This window comes from Taudactylus pleione, unplaced genomic scaffold (genome assembly GCF_031769625.1).
Source record: "Taudactylus pleione unplaced genomic scaffold, aTauple2 ptg000256l, whole genome shotgun sequence".
In the NCBI taxonomy this organism is placed as follows: domain Eukaryota; kingdom Metazoa; phylum Chordata; class Amphibia; order Anura; family Myobatrachidae; genus Taudactylus; species Taudactylus pleione.
Window position 1 is genome coordinate 12,803,128 of NW_028284658.1, and position 21,199 is coordinate 12,824,326.

The 21,199-nt window shown below is 41.5% G+C and overlaps 1 protein-coding gene across 2 annotated transcripts in view; it reads right to left on the bottom strand.

Moving 5' to 3' along the window:
- Positions 1–21,199, bottom strand: part of TOX2 (TOX high mobility group box family member 2) — a 135,575-nt gene that overhangs the window by 69,253 nt on the left and 45,123 nt on the right. The window lies entirely within an intron of this gene.

Sequence of the window (21,199 nt, forward strand, 5' to 3'; positions counted from 1 at the left end):
CTTGAAACGTTGAAATATTTATTTGCTGTGTCTTGGATGTTCTATATCGAGTGCCGCCTATTGCCCATTTATTTATTGGATCCACTATTTGGGGATACCCACGAGGGCACCGGCAGTTAATACATGAATATTGGGAGTGCTGCCTTTCGAGAGCAATATATATATATTTTTTTACAGAAATCCAAATACCCAGCACTTGCATATCACATATGGGGCCAATCATTATCACTTAATTTCTACAAAAGCAGGTGAAATTAACATTTTCACCTGCAATTGTAGAAATTAAGTTATCTGGCCATTCATCAAGAAGGTAAAATCACAGATATCTCCTGCTCCTCTCATGGAATGGCCCGCTGTCCCCATACACTAGTATGGGGACAGAATTCATATAAAAATATTTTCGGAGCTTGACGCGGGAGCATTCGCCATCTGGGCTCGCAACATGCTCTGCTGGGTTGCGAAGAGGGACCCTTTTGGATCCCTCCACCGCCTCTCCTACTCCTTCTGCCAGAGGTCACGCATGCACACTTGTCTCACTGCTCTGAAAGGAGCAGCAAAACACTTCGGGAAGACAGCTGATTTTCAGATCAGCTGTCTCCGCACCGGACCAATGATGAATTGTTCCAGCACTCACATCGAGTTAGAACGTTAATTATTGGGGTACGATAATTGACATCATGAATAGACCCCATAGTTACTAATTGCATCGGTGCCCACCAGAGACAACAAATCCTTATAACTCATGTACATATATATGTAATTCGTACAAACCCAGAAACAGAAGGTTTATGATTTTGAGATTGAACTTTATAAATTTCATAGACAATTACGCTTGAAGAATTTCTTTAGTAAAAGAGTGAATGAGACATAATACAGGTCACCCTTTAAGGAATCAAGTACTTTGATCCACCTTAGTCCAACGCCTCGATTGAGACCTTTATGCATCTGGTCAGAAGAGATACGATTCCCCATCTACGTAAGGCCCGTATTCACAATTCTAATCTATCTAAGAGTGAAACGGCAGCCATTAAATACGAATATCATTATCCGCCCCGCCAACAAGGGCGAGGAGATTGTGGTATTGAATAGATCGTATTATGTCAATGAGGTTTTGAGGCAGGTATCTGAGCCGGGTTGCTATAAACAACTCAAATTGTACCCTACTGAGAGGTACAAAAAATGAAATAGATTCAATTATCCATCTTGGGTTTTCTAATGGGTGGTTAGATGAGCAGACAGTAAAATTTTTGATTCAGGTTTATGCTAGGATCCCGCTGCTCTACATTTTGCCTAAAATTTACAAACAATTGTCTCACCCACCTGGAAGACCTATTATCTCTTCTATGAGGTCCCTGGGTCAAACTTTATCCCAATATGTGGATTACTATTTACAACCCATAGTCCAAGATACTCCCGTTTTTATTAAAGACACTTTGGATTTTTTGTTAAAATTATCTAATGTTGGTCCACCACCAGAGGGTTGCATTCGGGTAACTTTGGATGTCACCAGCTTGTATACCAACATCAAACATGAAGAGGGTTTATGTGATGTGAAAAATGCTGTCAGTACTAGTCATAAATATGGAGGTCCGCCTATTGAATTTTTGTTATTATTGTTATTAATAATTGATGTTATTTTACACAAAAAAAAAATTATTTGACAATTCTTTTTATTTACAGCTTATTGGGACTGCGTTGGGGTCCAACATGGCCCCATCATATGCCAACTTATTTATGTGCGATTTATTGATGATTTGTTTTTACTTTGGACTAGCAGAGAACTGGCCCTCATTGAATTTGTGAATCTGTTGAATTGTAAACCTGGGTCCATTAAATTTACCTGCAATTACAGTGTCAACAAAGTCGAGTTTTTGGATGTGTCTGTGAGCATTAAGGATGGGTCATTTACCACTGAACTTTATAAAAAACCCACTGATAAAAACACTTTACTTTTGGCTACGAGTTTTCATCCTAAACCCTTAAAGAAGGGTCTACCGTTTTCTCAACTCATCAGAGTTGTGCGTATCACCTCAGAAAAAGAAAAACTACCAGGGGCCCTTGAACAAATGGTGCGGAACTTTATCAAACGAGGCTATGATCCAGCTGAGGTGAAAGAGGCAATTCAACATTGTTTTGACTGTGATCATAAAGACCTACTGGAACCACACACTCGTGGAAATGATGTTGAACGCTTGGTGTTTGCAAGTACATACTCCATTACATCCAGAATGGTCAGGTAGGCTATTTTAAAGTACTGGCATATCATACAAACAGATCCCAAGATGAGCAAATTTTGTGAACCTACCCCACTGTTTTGTTATAAATGTGTTTGGAATTTAAAGGAGAGAGTCACATACTCCGATATTAGCCCTAGAGTGGTGGCGAGTGCTAACTGGTTGAGTCTCCAATCTGGTGCCTTTAAATGTGGGTGTTGTGTCAACTGCAGAGTTATGCATACTGGGAATACTTTTACACACCCCACACAAGGCACTGAATATCAATTACCTGCCCATGCAGGAAGGTATATGTGGGTAAAACCATTCGTATGGTTGAGGAAAAAATTGTGATGCATCGATTAAAAAAACCATTACGATTATAGAGGTAAATACCCCTCCAGTGGCGAGACATTTTGCCCTTAGTGCTGCTCATGCAAGAATGCCACTGGATCTATAAACTCAAGGCAATGGTGCCTGATGGACTAAATGAAGAGCTTTCATTTTCGTGTTTTTTGTAATGGATTGACACTGTATTGCTATAATGTAAAGTGGCAATGTAATATGTTTACCTTATTATATGTGGGTAACTGGATATTTTTCCCTGATATCATGTTCCACGCATATATGTTATACTTGTTGATATGTGATTTTTGATTTTTAATTTGGTATGCAATTATATTTTGGATGTCAAATTAGTTGATATTTTGTGGCCAGATCTATGTGACCTTCATTGTGTATGATGTGCATTTACAAGGGTATATATTGATACCCTATATGATAGTTCATTACACACTATTGCACACCTGGACTCTTGTTTGTCTAGGTGTTATGCACTAGAACTTTTGGTCCTCTATTTGATCATTGCTCAAATATCTAGTTATTAGTATTAGATTTCTATATATTCAGTTGTATATATTTTTGTATTGGTGTATATGCTGGTTGTCATGGTGATAGATCACGTTACCTTTGGGATTGTGGCATGCTGATGCGGTTGCTGGGGTAACACTGATGCTACTGATATGCCGCCAAGGTCACATCCGCAGGACGTCTTCAGTGTGTGTCCGCGTATCCTGGTTGCTGGGTAGCACGGATGCTGTTGATATACAGCTGGCATCACTTCCGGTGGATATCTTTGGTGTGTGGCCACATGTCCGGGTTCAGCTGCACGCGTCCACATGTTCCAATGGGCGTGATTGGTCCCTTGATGACCAGACAGGTGAGTGCTATTTAGTTTATTAGGTTAGTATATATAGGCTGCACCAGCATTATAAGGTTGATATTCCCCTGAAGACAGTTTAATAGCCGAAACAGCTGTTGGGATCTGCAACTGGGTAGGATGGTGAAAACCCAGGGATGATAATTCATGTATTGTATGATATGCTGAAGATTCTAAAAACATGCTGCTGTATGTTATATACTGTTTCCTTTACGAGAAGGATAAACTTATGGAGCTAAAATCATTGATTTCTATATAAGAGTGTGCTGGTCTTGTCTATACCTGGGCCCCTGCTGGAGAGTGGTTTTGAGAAAACCAAAACATGATGATGAACCAAAACCAAAACATGGGGGTTCGCGCACAACTCTAATTGTAACTTATCTTCTAACATTTCTGATTGGAAAAATCAGGACACATTACATTTTGTTACATGTACCAAGACACATCCCATCCAACTGTCCAGGTCACAAGCTGATTTGGCCACATCATGTTTAACTGACATCCCAAGAATAGAGGAAAAATCAGGGCAAAATTTGGCCTGATGCACCAAATCATCACCTTAGAGTGCATGTTTTACAGATATTCACAATCTGACAACTTACATAATTAGCATCACACTTTTGCATCTTTAAAACGTGACAGTTGGTCATACACCTGTGCCCAGCTAGGTGGTCTGTAAATATGTACTGTTAGTGGCCATGATGACTGTAGTTGGGAAACATAACCCTGGACCATACCCTTACATTTGTATGTCACAATCCCTAAAAACCTCCACTATTTGTGGAATACAAACAACTGGAATACAAACAACTGCACTAATAGAGGGGAGCGGGAGTCTAGGGGTCCAAGCGCCCCTGGAAAAGCCAGGGCCGGCAACAGAAGCCTTGGGGCCCAGTACAACGATGTCTGAGGGGCCCCCCTCGAGAGAAAAGAAAGAGTGTGTGTATGTGTGGCCATGACAGTGGGAGGACCCAGCAGCAGTGTTCTCAACCCTGCAAGGGCCAACCGTCGCCTCTCCATCACGGCGCTGTAGCTCATCCCGACATTGTGCAGAGCAGGCACAGTATTATCCCTTAGTCATGTTACGCCATACACTAGAGCCCCTTATTTACATTATGCCACACAGAGAGAGGAATATAGCCCCCCCAGCAGCAGTCAGCGAGGAGGAGGGGAATAATACATACATGGGGCGGGATTAAGCCGCCAGAAGGAAACAGCAGTCAGTGAGGAGAGGAAAAGATGGTGGTATAGTACCTACATGGGGATGAATAAAGCTCCCCAGGAGAGAGCAGCAGTCAATGAGGAGGGGGTGTATAATGCATACATGGGGAGAAATACAACCTGGCAAACAGACAGCCGCAGACACCTTCCCCCCAATTCCTTCAATCCCCGTTATCCCATCACATCATGCCCCAGGGTTGGTACCTGGAAGCTACCTTTGTTCCCTTCCTTCTCAGCTGTCCCAGTCATGCCCTCCTCCGCCTGCAGCCTCCTACGATGAGCGGAGCCGGACACCCCCTAAGCCAGTCCCCTGCGAGCCAGGCAACAGGATCAGACAGCAGTGAGCTGCGGCACCCATAGGCATCTGTGAAGTGTAGTTTTTCAATCACCAGGTTGTGGCCTCTGGCAGTGAGCTGAGTGCCTGTGTCAGACTACAGCTCCAGCCTCCCATGATGACCCTGCACTGTGATAGGAGATCCGAAATCTGAAAGTAGTTCTGTCTGAACTACTATGTGATTCTATCCCTTGGCCGTGGGTGGCGCTGCCAGGCGGCGCCCCTCCCTTGGCAGGTGCTCCTGGCGAGTGTCATCCTGGCCTAGGGGTAGATACACCCATGCTAATGGAGTATATGTGATGTGGTACTGTAAACTAAAAGTATTTATGTCAGGTATAAAAATAATGAGACACATTTTCAAAACTTGAGATTATGAGTTGTTTACAGTTGTCCATTGTGCATTTATTTTATCATACAAATATAAAAATATGTAAAATGTGAAATATAAAAATGGATCTAATGAAATGATTGTGAGAAGAAATTAACTGTTGTATTTAGCATGTGTGCACCACCTGGGTTGTCTGGCATGAAGGGGTTAAGCTGGGATCTGGAATGTAATAGAACAGAGAAGCTTGGTAACATGTTCTAATGGATACGCTAATGGAATGGCCTGTAATCCAAGGGGCACATCTACTATTCAGAAAATGCATTACTCTGACTGAATATTTTATATTCTGACTTTCACATACCACTTCATTGTGAATGCATCAAGCATTTTTCTATGATGTGAAGTATACATATGTGAACAATATAAACATGCAATTCGACTGGTGTATGGATACATACACATATACAGCTTTATGCATTTGCTTTACATTGCGTTATACTATGTTGTTTTCTCAAATCCTGCATCATAGCATGTTAAACACTTGTTTTTACTGGTTTACGTGCCATTTAACACAATGCAAGATTTGTCAATTATCTCATTGCTAAATTACAAGCAAAGAGCTGACAATCTAGGTGCCCCTTGCCTTGAAGACACAAGGTCATGCCTGAAAGTTACAAATAATACATTCGGGAGTCACAAGTATTTGGCAGATAAGAAGGACACCTGCAGCCACAGACAAGAGGTATTGTTTTATATGCATTGCAACAGGGTATAAAATAACTCATAGTCATATCACATTACATTCTCCCCCACTGCCTGATTCAATTACAAGTGGTCTCAACGTTTTGCAGGAAAGGATTTAAATAATGTAATAATTAGTTATATAGAACTAAGCTATCTTTTAACAGTATCAAGAAAGATATCACTATTTCGAACTGTGAAATTGCATACAACATATATACGACATATGTATATATATATATATATATATATATATAAATGTATATATATATATATATATCTTGATGATGATGCATTAAAGCATCGAAACGTCGAAGCAGATATGCTGTGCCTGTGTGCTTGTTTTATACCAGAGTGCCGCCGTATGTGCTCATGAGCCTGACTATTGTGCTGTGCTGCATCGAAAGATTAAATGGTGGAAGCACTGGCATCATATGATGGTGGGCTTCCGATGTACATCCCTAGACAGAAGGACAGAAATAGTATAAATAGTAGAGATAAGAAGGTTCTTAAATATCACCACTGGAGGCAGCATACAGCAGTACTGAGTGCAAGGCCCCACAATGAGCGTCCAGCAAAAATTGTATGTAAAATTTCACAATCTTGGCTTGTAAACTGTGGATTTGTATAGAAAGACAAATTTTTGCTTTTATATAGTAGATATATACATATACACATACGGTATATAGATAGATATCTAAATATATATATATATATATATATATATTTGAGTGACCTGTGTGGTTCAGTGCTATTCATTTAGTACTACCCGACATTGCTTTATATATATATATATATATATATATGTATATATATATATATATATATATATATAAAGTATATAGATCAGCAGTAGCTTTAGACTAATCATGCTGGAATCTGTAGTACAATGGAAGACATTTATGAAAACAGTTATATGGTATTACAGGGTATCTATGTAGAAAGCGGGACAGAAACAGATTTTAAATGCTATTTTTCTTATATAAAAAATGAAAGCAATGGTTTTATGGGATACGGTCAAAATCCCGGCAAAGGAGATGCCGATGCTGAGAATCCCGGCGCCAGCATCCCGACCGCCGGTATCCCGAAGGTAAGTAGCAGGGTTAGGGGGAGGGTTAGTGTTAGAGTTAGGCACTAGGGGGAGGTTAATGTTAGGCACTAACCTTAACCTCCCCCTAGTGCCTAACTCTAACATTGGGATGCCCACGTTGGGTTTTTGACCGCCGGCATCCCAAGCGGCGGCATCCCGTAGCCATTAGTTGCAATAAGATCAGTTTCATAATGATGCAAAAGGACAAAATTCTCAAGGTCCATTATGATAGGCCATGAAGGCACAGCAAACGTGCCTTCACTGTACAGTGCCTACAAGAGAACGCCCTGTTCTAACACAGTTATGAATTTTCAGTCATTAGTGTATATGCAATAGAAATGTGTACCACTCTGCATTGCCCCATTTTACTGTTGTTCTGTTCCAGACAATGGACAGTGCGAAAACATGCAAGGTACGCTCCTTATCGCAACTTCCATTGTCCTATATATTAGACATAATTCCCATTGGTTAATTTAATTCTCTATGGAAAAAACATGCGCACTATATATTACACACTGTGTGTAATTATCAGTGTTTGTAACTCTTACATGTAATTTTTCAGACAACTGCACAGTAAGACAACTACTGAAAGTAACCTTTGATTACAGAAGAGAACAGGTGGGGAATCTAAAATACATGGGGCTTGGGGTAAATGTACTAAAAATGCATATATTGCTGACCATATTTTGCACCTGCTTCACCGATTATCGTTGCAAAGCTGGAAACGTTTACTGCAGAATGTGCTTTTAACTTCTATGCTGAAGACGGTGAGAGAAAACTCACCCATCCAGCAAAATCAACAGAGATGTGTAGCGCTGATGGTGAAACTACAGTGCATGTGCGAGTAAATCCTCACCTCTGTTCTGTCAGACAAGTACCCTACTGCTGGTGGAAGGAACAATGACATCATTTAAAAAAACATTTTTGAAAAAACTTTATATAGATTATTTATATAGATATAGACACTGGAGGCTCCAGAGGTGGGGCTGCAGAACAGTCCGAATTTCAAACAGATGAGTCACACCAACTGCCAGGGAATCGCGGCCGGCGATGATTGGCAGCGTTTGAAATGGCAGTTGGTGTGAATTTTGAACTGCACTGTAGCCACACCCCTGGAGCCTCCACTGGATATAGATTATACATTTATAATTGACAACAGTTCCCAAGCAGTTATCGGCAGCTGATGATGGCGATATTAGCACTGGATCATTTGCTGAATTGGTAAGTAAAAATTATCTTGATAATGTCTGGTGTGTGTAATCTGTTATAGTTGCCTATGGTGCATCTGATAGGAGCTGCCTGCCTTACTGTTTTCAGAGGCACATCTTCTCCTTAGTACATATCGAGAAATGATGTACAGTACATCAGTTTTCCCTACTGTTTTTAGCACATTTCTTCTTATAATACACCGCCCCTTGGTATTATTTGGATAAAGTACTTTGGAACACCATCACTCAAATATACTAAATTATATTTAAAAATGACCACTGCTCATCACAGTGACCCAGAGGATTCATTATCATTGTTGTGTGTATGAAATTTTCAGTAAATGACTGCAGGTGGTTTGCAGTAAAATCAAATACCAACCTGTATTTAACATAGAGTTAGTAGCAAGCAAAAGTGGTGCTATGTTAGACTCCTTTACAAATTATATAGACAATTTATATTTTAGCATTAATATTTTATAAGTACAATTTTTATTATATTTGGACAAATGTTTCCCTTGACAAGTGATGGTTATATTACCTCGAACATGGATCTTTATTATGCTCATTAAAAGCATATTTTACAGTAGAGAGATTCCATAATTTTGAAACCTAACACCAAGACAATGATATAACATGACATGAGTGTTATTATTATTACTGTTAATTTAGGTGGATTAGGAATGTGAATTGAAGATTTTCAGTGTTAAGAAATAGAACACAACAAACTGTGGAGAGTGGGTTCCTACTTGTGTATCACCAAAATGTTAGTTGGTCTGACTTATCAACAGAACAGACACTAATTAAAAGAAAATACGCACTACTTACAGCCTTGTGTGTAAATAATTGGAGCTGTGGCCCATATGGAGGGTGCTTATAAATCTGGCCTTTGCTCTATGTGCCCCAAATCCTTAAAGTAGCTTTGGTTATGAGCAACAACTTTTTTGCCCATAAACCAGTTTTTAGAAATATCCCGTTTGTTCGCACAACAACTAAGGAAAATGCATAATATATACTTGGACATTGTAGTTAGTAAATTTAAAAAGGTCTACGTTCTGAAAGACAGAAATCTTTTACTGTTGGTGGCAGAAATAATAAGGCCGGTATGTGCTAAAGTAAAAATGCGGTAAAAACCCAATTTTTGGAGTTTTTACCGCATTTTCATATGTTCTAAGCCCAGGCCACCCAATCTTCGACGTGGAGGGTAACGCCAGGTTTTTCTGGCATTACCCCTTAGAAGCCTATGGGCTTCTTACTGCATCCCACTCCCCGACGCTTCGCAGCTTCGCAGTCACCCAGCACTGCGTGCCTGCCCGTGCTCCTCGTGAGTCCCCCGCCTCCTTCTCCTATTCTTCTTCAGGGTGCAGAGAGGAGGAGGAGGAGCCCGGGACTTCCTGCAGAGGTCACCAGCAAGAAGCTCCCGGGGCTAGGAGGGGTAGGAGACACACGTAGGCCCCCTCACCCAGCCTCGGCAGCTTTTCAAAGGGCAGCTCTTATCGTAAGAGCTGTCCTTTGCGATCCTAATCGCATGTATTAGTACATATGTGGTTAGTAATTTTGCGGTGACTGGCAGAATGTACACCGCAAGGTTAGTACATACCGGCCTAAGTCTGTTTGCAGATATTATGACTTAGTTCAGTATCCTTATTTGCTTTCTCTACCCCATAATCTCTTTCATCCTGTAAGTCTACTGAAGGTGCGTTAAAGTTCTCACAATACAATTGTTTAGGGATAGTGGCCTAATGACAAGATGTGAGGTATAATATCACTGTGGTTGTAGTCAGGTCTAGAAAAATTATCACGCCCTATGCTCTGCCCCCCAATGCTGCATCATCACCACGTCATGCCCTCTTTCTGCTGGGACATGCCCCCCCGAGCTGAAAGTCGGCAAGTATGGATCAACTACCAAATAACAGTGAGTCGGACCCTCTTCCTTATCCCTTATGCTGGGTACTCAGGGCCGCCTTCAGAAATTGTGGGGCCCGGAACGGACCAAATAGGTAGGGCCCCCCCAGCCCCCATTATACAGAGCCTCAACTCACAGCAAACACCCCCCAGTAATCTCCCTCCCTCCTCACAACGAAGCCACCCAACCACTACTTTTCCCCTGCCAAATTTACACTCACTGACAGGCTCGGCCGGTGGTCCGCTACTACCAGCGCGCGGCCACCTGTGCCAGGTACTATATCACCTCCCTACCTCTCCAACCGACCGCCGCTGCTGTCGTGTTTGCGGCTGCTTGTGGGAGGCAGGCAGAGAGGATGCTCCCGGCTGCTCGATTGTGCTATAGGCTGGCAGCACAGAGCAAGCTGGGGGCATCCACTCTGCCTGTCTCCCACAGCCAGCCACATACACGGCAGCAGCGTCGGGCAGTCAGAGAGATAGTGAGAGGATATAGGAGTGGGCGCTGGCGGCCGCGGACCCCCGACCGGGACTGTCAGTGAACGTAAGTTTAGCAGGGGGGAAGTAGTGGACAGGCGTTAGGAGGTGTGGGCGGGCCCCCAGAATGTCTGGGCCCGGGACTACAGGCCCGGCAGTCCCCCCCTGATGGCGGCCCTGTGGGTACTAGACAATATGTTGTCCAATCCCACGGATCGGAGCGACATATCGGGTACATCATCTATGGTGCATCCATGATATGCGTTCTTCCACGGGTCGTTAGCGACATAACCCGTCGGCCCTGCAGTAGGATGTCGCTAACAATGTCATGCTGCACAATGCAGCATTACACGTCCCTAACCCCCGTCAGACTCGGCATTGGCAAGTCTACATGCACTTGCCGCATGCCGGGTCCCGACGCTGGCGATGTTGTGCTGCGTACACATCGTCTAATGTGTACCCAGCTTTTACATCCTGGAACACTCTCCCCTTGGGCCATCTTCCCTCTCGCTTTTACCCTCTTCTAAGGCAACCTGTGCCCACCCCTATACCCTGTACCTTAACACTCTCCCCCTGTTTAGAATAAAAACAAGATAATACCAAATTCTTTCAGTTTCAATGTTTTTGCATGTAAAAAAGCAACAAAATAATGAACACAGAATTCTCCCAAAAACATCACTTTATACTGGAAATCATACTTATAAGTTATATTAATACATCCTAGTAAACTGATGATTCTGCTCAAAATATGGTTGCAGCCATTGTGAGTATACAACGGGTTTACCTAAACATATGGCAGAAAAGAAACAGGTCTGTTGGTACAAAATGCATTAACTGGGCCTCTAATTGGCTCTACTACTTTAAATGTAGTCCTTTCCTGTTTATGTAGTCCTTTCCTGTTTATGTAGTCCATTCCTGTTTATGTAGTCCTTTCCTGTTTACTATCTTTTCATATTTTTGGCTAGTAATGGCATAGGCAATGGTGCGCCATTGATGCCAAGCTCTGCCTATCCCTCTAGGCATCACAGAGCAATATGGTTTAGTTACATAGTTGCAACTTGCTAGTCCTGCTGTATTATATCCTGCTTCTGTGCTTTCTGAGGGCCTCATTTCTTTTCTCACCACTTTTAACCCTGAGACTGGCAGCAAAACAGTAAAATTGGCAATCTGAATAAGAATGCAGAAAAGGTATATCTTACACTGAGGCAGATGTGTTACTAGGCAGTAGAATTTAGCTGCATTTGCAAAAGAACGAAAAAAAAGGAAAGAAAAACAAATATGTATACTAGAATTGCAATCATTTTTATGGGCTGTGTTATCAGAGAAATGGTTATTGCATTTATATAAAAAAGAGAGAGAGACTTCTGCGGAACGATTTGATAAAAATAAGGAGAGACAGATGCAGCAGAGAGAGAGAGAGAGAAATGGAATTTCTATGGCAACCGTTTTTATTAAGTAAAATCATTTCAGCGATGGCATTATAGAGCAACTGACGTTATGAAAAAAAAAAGATTTTTTTTGAAGAAGAGGCTGAATACATTTTATCCGCAGTAAGATGTTTAGAGTTAGTAAAATTACACAATTTGCAGATGCTGCCAGAACAACCTTTATATCAATGATTTATTTGGAGTAGTTTCCATTATAATTCACTAATTTTCATTGTGCTATAGAAAACATAGTTATGTAAAGGAGCAATCATTTTACAACTGAGAGGCAGGGGAAAGGGAACCTATGGAACATTCTCATTGAAATGTAACCTCTGCTGAACATTTAAGGACCTAATTAATAACCCTCAGTACATAGTTTGCCAAAACAGAAAAATATTGGCTGTCCTTGTGTAATTGTCTATAAGACACAGCACCCTCCAACATGATATATAACCTGGACATAAACAAAACACAATTCTGTTACACTGTATACTGGCATAACTAATCCGTTACCATATTACAATTCAGATAAAATAATAAAAAACACTCTATGCAAACACTAAACCTATCCAACAGGACCTCTCCATTGGACATAAGCATAATATAAGTCTATTAATCTCTATACAGACATAGAATACAGGGTAGTAAACTTATCCCATAGGACATCACATATGATTATTCTATTGCTGTCTATGCAGATACAGAACACATCAAATAGCCAACATATAATCTTTTCAGTGGACATGATCATAATATGTTCCCAGTACACCATACCTCCCGCTGTCCAGGTTTCAGTTGGAAGTCCTACAGTAAATCATAGACTTTGAAAGGGATGGACCTTCAGGGGCGCCAAGAGAGAGGGTGGGTACTAATTACCTGGGCTTGAGCATATTGGAAGGGCTTGGGTCCAAATGTCCTTCTTTGCGGCACACAGTGTTTTTTTTTTATTTTTTGTTTGGCCATGCCCCCAGAACCCAGGCCCTTGTTGGCCCTGCATACCTTCTATGACAATGGTTTTTCAAAACTGGACTTTTTGGGTGGCACATGGCTAGATCTTTTGCGTGACTGTTTTTGTGTGCATGCATCAATGTTGAGAAGTATGTATTACATTCTATGCAAATACAGTTCACAGTGTCTACATTAGATGGTGTGAACACTGGGCATAACCATAAAACAAATATGTTACACTTTGTATACGCAGTGGTCACTACCTTGTCATAGCATGACCTGACAAGTGGACATGGTACAATAAAAGTCTATTACACTGTATACATAAAAAGATCACTACACATACCCATCATGATATACTCATAAGACGTTTTACAGACATAAAACTCTACATTACAGCGTATGTGAAAGCCCAAAGGATGCATTCATTAGCCCCCATGCTTCTCAGATGAGCAGAGTGAGGACCTCCAGAGAGGTAATTAGTTCTCCTTGGGTGTAGAAACTGGAGTGTGAGGGCTCCAGTGAAATTTTGCTATGGTGCCCATTGATTGCTAATTAAGCTACTACCACTGGACATGATTATATATGGGATAATGCACTCCCTACTGTAAATGATATAGTTATTAGAAGTTAAAAAACTATTAAAGGGTTCTGTGGCCATATAAAAGACTGTAGGCTGTTACAGGTCACAGATATCCAAGTTGGCTTCTAATACTAACACTGTTTACACTCTTCATTTTTTCTTTTTAGATAATGTCAAGTAGAATATATCTGTAACATCTTCCCCCCCCCACTAACCATTTGTAATTCTTCCTACTCCTATATTTTATTTAAAATAATTTAATTGAATGATATATTAATGTGTGGAATTACAATTTGGTGCTCAAGTGATATTTACAACACCTTGGCCTAAGACCCATGGGACTCGAGCAGCGGTTTTGAACTAGTGTGCTATGGCACATTGTGCAGTAGCAGGGTCTGCAAAGCTGACACTGGAGTTTTTTCCTAGCCTGCCTCCTGTACTCTGTAGAGAGACAGGGAGGCTGGGGTTTCACTTCCCGCGTCTGTGTCAGCTCCACGGATGGGGTGGGGTGGGGTCAAGGTGAGTTTGAAAGTGGAGAGCACTACTGTGCACACTCCATTTTCCTCATCCAGGGTGGTTTCATTCCCTGTTCCAAGATGATCTGTAGACTTAGTTACTGCGCATGTTGGCGCTATCTGGTCACTGTGTTGAGTGTCACAGTAGTCTCCCACTTAGCTCCACAGAGACCCTAGAATTACCACCACCCACAATGCCTTCCAGCATCCCTGTACTGCTACCCGGTCACCAGATACACTCTCTGGCTGATGAGTTGTATATCACTTTGCTCAATCAAACCAGTGTATAACAGTGAGTAAGGCTGTACCTCATATAACACCAATAAAACCACTCCACTGGTTAGGCAAATAGGTTGTTTGTAGTCTCAGTGCATCTGCTGGAACTACAAACCTGAAAAACAATATTTCCAACAAGTGAACCTGTCAGCTTTTGCAGGACCGAGGTACGGGCACTGCTGGGGGTGGGGTTTGGGAGTCTAGGTCCGGCAGAGGAAGAGGGGGCACCGGGTCTGGATCTTGAACTTGAAATATTCTTCAACTAAAAAGGAGAATGCTTCAACTAAAAAGAGAATGAATTTTCCCGTGATGCCCTACCTGCATTTTAGTAATTTAGTATCTTATGAATTTAGTTTATTTTTTTTATTTTTTAAAACTTATTGGACATGGAAAAATTCCTAATTAGAAAACACAATTAATATAATTGTATCGATTGCACTCTTAAACACAATTTTAATATTAATTTTTCCAATTTTAGCAACATGTTCAGTATGTCCTGATTGAAAAAAAGGTTGAAAATCACTTAATGTGTCTCAGTGTAAAGAATGGTATTTGCCACAAAGTGAAGATCTAGATAAAAGTTTAAATTTCACAAAATGTAAAAGTTATACCTGATTTCTGTGACCTGCGGAACTCATGTGCCAGATTACATACGTATTTCTATCCATATTACCAGTTTCTGCAAATTTTCCCATAATGATGACTTTTGACAGCCGTGGGCTGAGAGGATTAATGAATTCCTATACTTGCATCTATTTGAAAAAGAGTGATGTTCTACATGTGCTGCCCCATGATTGGTCAGCTTAATGGGCCTGTATATCAATATGTTGCTGTCCTGAGATGATGATAGCTACCTTATAGTATTGCCAATGAAACCCTTTAATAGATAATGCTTTTTGCAGTTTGATATATACACCCCCTAAACAGGGTTTCTTAACCAGTGTAATATGCACTACTGGGGATATCTTAAACTAAATCTGTAATTCCACCTGGTAAATTAAACAAAAAATGATAATTTAATATATAAGGAATTACAAAACAAAAAATAATGAGTATGTACTTAAACATTTTGTAGTAACCATTTATGCCCACCCAGAGTAGTTGGAATCAAATTTCACAATTTAGAGCATACATGATGAGACCAATTTTAACATGTTAGGGAGTTAATTGGTGACATTTATCGTCATCAGGGAGACACAATAAGTTTGGAAACTGCAGGAAGAGAAGGCAGTGATAACGGAAAGTTAGTTTCTTCAATGATTGCTAATTTCCTGGAAAGATTGAACGCTACACACTAGGAAAAAACTGAATACATAGTATTTCATATTAGAACAAATTTATCATAATTTGGAAAAACAAAACGTACATTATTCTCTTTCTTTTACTGCTGTATGATTTGTCACTCTGTATTGGTGCCCACTAGAGGGTGCCTTGATACTGTCTGAATAAATCAAAGGCTATGGTCATCACTAGCATTTAGACCGGTCAAATCTCTTTCTGCATGTAACAACTGAATAAGGCTAACATAAAGGAGGTGGTATATTTAGTGGTGTTGTCCTTTAAGAAAAGCCAGCCTGAAGCAAATATCTGAGGGTCAAATACCTCTATATTTGTAACTCAGAGCAACCAATCAGATGGAACAAAGTCAAGAATTTCTAGCCTTGCTACATATTTTCAGGCTCATCCACTAGGCTTTTTTGTAAAACTGGCTTATTTATTTTTATGTAAAAAATGTGTTGAAGCCTCTAAAAACATTGTCTAACTTATCTCTTTCATAAGATAACTTTACAAAATGATTTTCCGCTTTACCTAATTCCCCCTTCCTTAACATCTAAGCAGTTAAACCCACAGAGTATTTTCATCCTCTAATAAACGTTCCGTTATTGTTCATCGAGAGAAAGCAACATTTCCTGAGATTCAAACTCTCTGAGAATTGTTGGAAGGAAGCAGATTTGTCTGTTGTAAACACGGCGACATTGTGTGCAAGTGCAAGTGTAGAATTCTGTTTTGGGCATGTGGAGGGTGATGGGTCTGCAGATTGTGAGTTCTCTAAGGCTGCGAGGTTTTTAAAGTCACTTGGGCCTTCATTTATGGTGTCAACAAAGAGTTACATATCTATAAAAGGTGCGGAGTGAAAAATGGTCAGAAGAGTTTGGAACCCCATTTTCAAAAGGTCCCCTTTGTCAGACTCTGGCAGGAATGCATTATCCACAAGACAAGCTAGGTTCTCGAGACCTGGTTGCAGGCGCATGTTAAGAGACCCCTAATTTTGGGGCTGCTCCTGTGGCGGGTGGCTACCTACTCGGTGCAGCTCCTTTTTTACGCTAACCTATTTGCAGCCAACCGCGTTTGGGAGAGGAGAGAGCATGAAATCACACTCTCCACCCCATACGCAGCCTGTGTCCAGACAGTGGTGGGGGAGGGCAGGTGGGTAGGAGGGTTAGAGCGTGAAATCAGTCTCTCCACCCCTTGCTCTGCTGATTAGCTGGACTGTGAAGACTTACTTGCCCAGGACCCGGATGTCATGTAATGTGACACACAAGGCCCATTTCTGCGTGACTCGCTAAGTAGTAAGTCGTGACACACACTTTGAGATTCGCTGCTACAGACAGTGCACTATTTACCACTGGCGTAACTACCATAGGTGCAGGGGGTGCGGCTGCTATGGGGCCCGGACCATCTCCAGGGCCCGGCCCTCCCCCTGCACCTATGGTGCAAGGCCAGCCATGATTGCATCCTCCTTCATCAGCAGTGTGCTGTTCAGTGCAAGCACATCTGCCCTCCCGGCCGCCTCCATCTCTCCTCACTGACTGATGCTGGGAGGAGGCGTGGATGTGATCCGGGGATGTCCCAGCAGGCACAGCAAGGCTCCTCCCAGTATCAGTCAGTGAAGAAAAATGTTGTTGACCGGGAGATGAGACGTGCCTGCCCTGTGCAGCACACTGCTGAAGGAGGATGCGACCACGGAGCAGAGGTAAGTTGCGGAGGGGAGGGAGGAGTGTGGAGGGGGAGGGTAGATAGTAACAATATCACCATTTTCCTAGATTTGATTGACTGGCTCCAGTAGTTGATACTGTAGCAGTGCAAGGTTGCTGAGGTAAAGTAGGTAAGCACAGTTCACAAAACACTAGAGAACTTCATAGAAGCAAATAGAAAGCCACTGTTTACTGAAGTGTATGTAACATAGATAACGCACAACTAAAACACCAAAAAGACCACAGGTAAGGAAGTGAAAGAAAACAGTAACATAACAATATAGATGTAGGCTGCGATGCAATTGTGCACCATTCTCTGCATTTTGAGGATAAAGGAAAGTGTGCTCAGTACACAGTAATATAAAACACACAGGCGCAGCTATACGTAGTAAAGTCATGTAGCTGTAGTTAAAGAGTAAATAATTACATATTTACCTCCTTAAAACAATGAGTGCACCTTTACTCCTTAGTGGTACTGCTGTATTAAACCATTAAAGCTTTGTCATCAAGAAGCCTCCAATGGCTAAACGCCCAGAATGACACAATTATTTGCACACTCCATTCATCCTTTAACTCTTCAGAAAAGGCCCCTCTTTGTGCTAGCTAAACAATAGCAGGCTTCCGTATACAATCCCAGTCACACACAAATTATATCCCCCTGTGTCCCCCCACTCCTCTCTCTAAGGGGGTCAAGAGGTCATTTTTGAATGACTGGATGTCATCTTTCATTACCGCCGGCGTCTGCTTGGAACGGAAAATCTCACTCTGCGTTGCAGCCAGGAGTGTCACCATGATTTCATTTAAATAGGTGGAATTATATAATTTGTATTTCTCCTGCAGGCACAGACAGCCCTAAAAGCTGCCATAATGTGCAATAGGAAGGGGGCAGCTGTCTCAATGACTTATCTGGATGGGACTAACAAGACATGTCCATGCAATTTTGCTGGTCATAGCTGGGGGTATGGAGAGTTTAAAATGACGCTAACCATATTTTATTGCCCTCATTTTAATATGGGAATGAATTACATTAGATAATCGATTCCCTAACAATCGCATGCATGGCATTGAAGGGGTTAATGAGGGTTTTATTTACCTTAACACTTCATGCAAGACACATAGTGTAAAGGGCAAAGCAAGTGCATGATCATCTGCATCCTCTGAATAAGTACAGCTATATATATCATCACTGCTCATGACTGTTGTCAATGCACCTGCAATTTTTACACTGTGTGAAGACGTCTATTGTGCTCACAGTGCCCCCTTTTGTGGCAATACACAAAATAGGCAGTTCAATGATGTTTTAACACTGTCATTGTGTTCCCAGCTCATAACTTGCTGTGCAAATAATTCTGAGTAAACATGTAAATTCAGTTTAACAGATGTGCCCGTCACATACACTACATAATTGAATTAAAATTGCAGTGATAGGGCACACTTAGTAGGTATTTCTTTGCTGTGCTGTGTAGCACAAAACCATAAGTGGATAATGAAACACATCACCTTTCTTTCCTTAATAATATTAAACTTATGGTGCATACACACTGTCAGATCTGTCATATAAACGATTAACGATTGAACGATTTTACCAACAATTTGATCGATTGAACGATTTCAGACAGTATTAAAATGAATGAAATCATCAAAATCTGACTGCAAACACAGACGATGTCAGATATTGTTATCTGAAATGCGGGAACGCACATCGTTCATCGTTGCAGGCCCACATGTCAGATTTTCTTTCAGATATGAACGATTGAACGATTTTTAAAATCATTACCGTTCATATCTGACAACAAATCTGACCGTGTGTATGCACCATAACAGTGAAACTAGCAGGGTAGTTACTGTAATAAGGAGGTTCAACAAATGGCAATATGCAGGTAATACGTAACTTGTCTCAAATGCAAGGTTTGAGGTAAAGTAGAGTGAAGATGCCCAGACCACATGATCTGACATATATGATCAAGCATTTGCAGAATATGAAGATTTGGATGGACAAATGCCCACAAGGGCAGATGAGGACCAATTTGAGAGTGCATGATGAGTTATTCTGCCTTGTGCTACTCTAATTCTCTGCTACATCTAAAAACCCAGGAGTTAGTACAAGCATAACTCCCTTTTGTCATATAGCACATTAGAGAGGCAAACATATTGTATCCTTATAACATAATACTTGTATGTGTATAGTAAAATAAAATAAAACAATGCATCAAAAAAATAAAACTGAAATAACATAAAAATGATAGAGTTACAGATGCTCATGTTGCAGTATTGGACACCCTTGATTGTCAGAGAAATTACCAGCATATAGATAATTCATTTACAATTTGTTTGCAAAGAGAGATGCAAAGTTTTACTTATAAGCAATCTATATGAAAGTATTTAGCATCACAATTTCTCTTTATAACAATGGGAGTAGGCAGGGGCATATTAACGTCTGAGGGGGCTTGAGTGCAGCGGGCCCCTTCCTCTGAGAAACGGACGCTCCCCTTGCCCCAGTAAGCGGGTGCCTCCTCCTCCGCTGCGCTATCTTCCCAGTGATATATGACAATTTGGCGCATGCGCATAAGAGAGCAAAGGCTCTGGCACAATGCCAAAGTCTTTGCTTTCACTATGCAGTGCCATATTCCCAAAGATGTCACTGGGAAGATGGTGCCACAGAGGAACACTGGCCCACTTGCTGGAGCATGGTATGTATACTTAGGGAGTAGGCTGAGCAGTGTGGTGCCTCCCTGGACCCAGGAACCCATGTGCACTCCACACCCTGCATGGATTATAAATACATCTATTTGTGTAGGCGTGAACTTCTGCCACCTTTACACCATGGGATATGAACTAAAGTCCACACTACCTGTCTTCTGCATTTAAAGGAGAAACTAGCTACATCAGTGGTGATTTTCTTATTCAATACTTAATAGCATACAAGTGTATGGAGATTGTCAGATTAGAAAATAGGAGGGATATCAATGGGTTGAGGGGCCTATTCATCATTGAAGGCCGTATGGCCTCCGATGATGAAGTATTGAACCTGCTGCGAGGTATACTTAAGTATCCAACTCACAGCGGGGGAAAAGTGACACCGGAGCAATTCATATGTGCTCGGTTAGGGGACAGCTGCTCTGAAAAGCAGTTATCCCTGTGGTTAGTATCGCAGCTACTCCTGTAGCTGCGTTACTTACCTGCTCCCCGTCGTCCTGGCTACACATACGTGACCTCGGGTGATGCATGTGCAAAGCCGCCAGGGAGGTAGTGAGGAGATGGTGGAGGGATCCGCTCGGATCCCTTTTCGCATCCCCAGAACTCCTTCCCATAGGAAGGAGCGGGGATCCGAGAACAAGCGAAGTCTGAAGATGGCTTGTTCTTGGAAGCAAACTCCGAAAACTTTCAGTTTTCAGAGTTTGCTGAATATCAGGGGGCCCTATTGGACCCCTGATGATGAATAGCCCGGTAACCTAAATATGCGTAAACTAGCCTTTCCGCATGGTTACCGGGCCATTTGTTGTGTGATGAATAGGCCCCTTAATCTTGATATTTTCCAGGGAACATAGAGCAACACTGAACACTTATGAGACTTTCAAGTAATACAAATCAAATAATGGAATTATATTTCCAATTAGGCCAATCTCCTGAAAGGCTGTTTTCTTCTACATTTGTAAACCAAAGACCTGAAATAGCCATATATGTCTGTAAAATCTATTTTATCTCACAGAAGTATACGGTTGTGTGGATGCTTTAGTTTTATTAA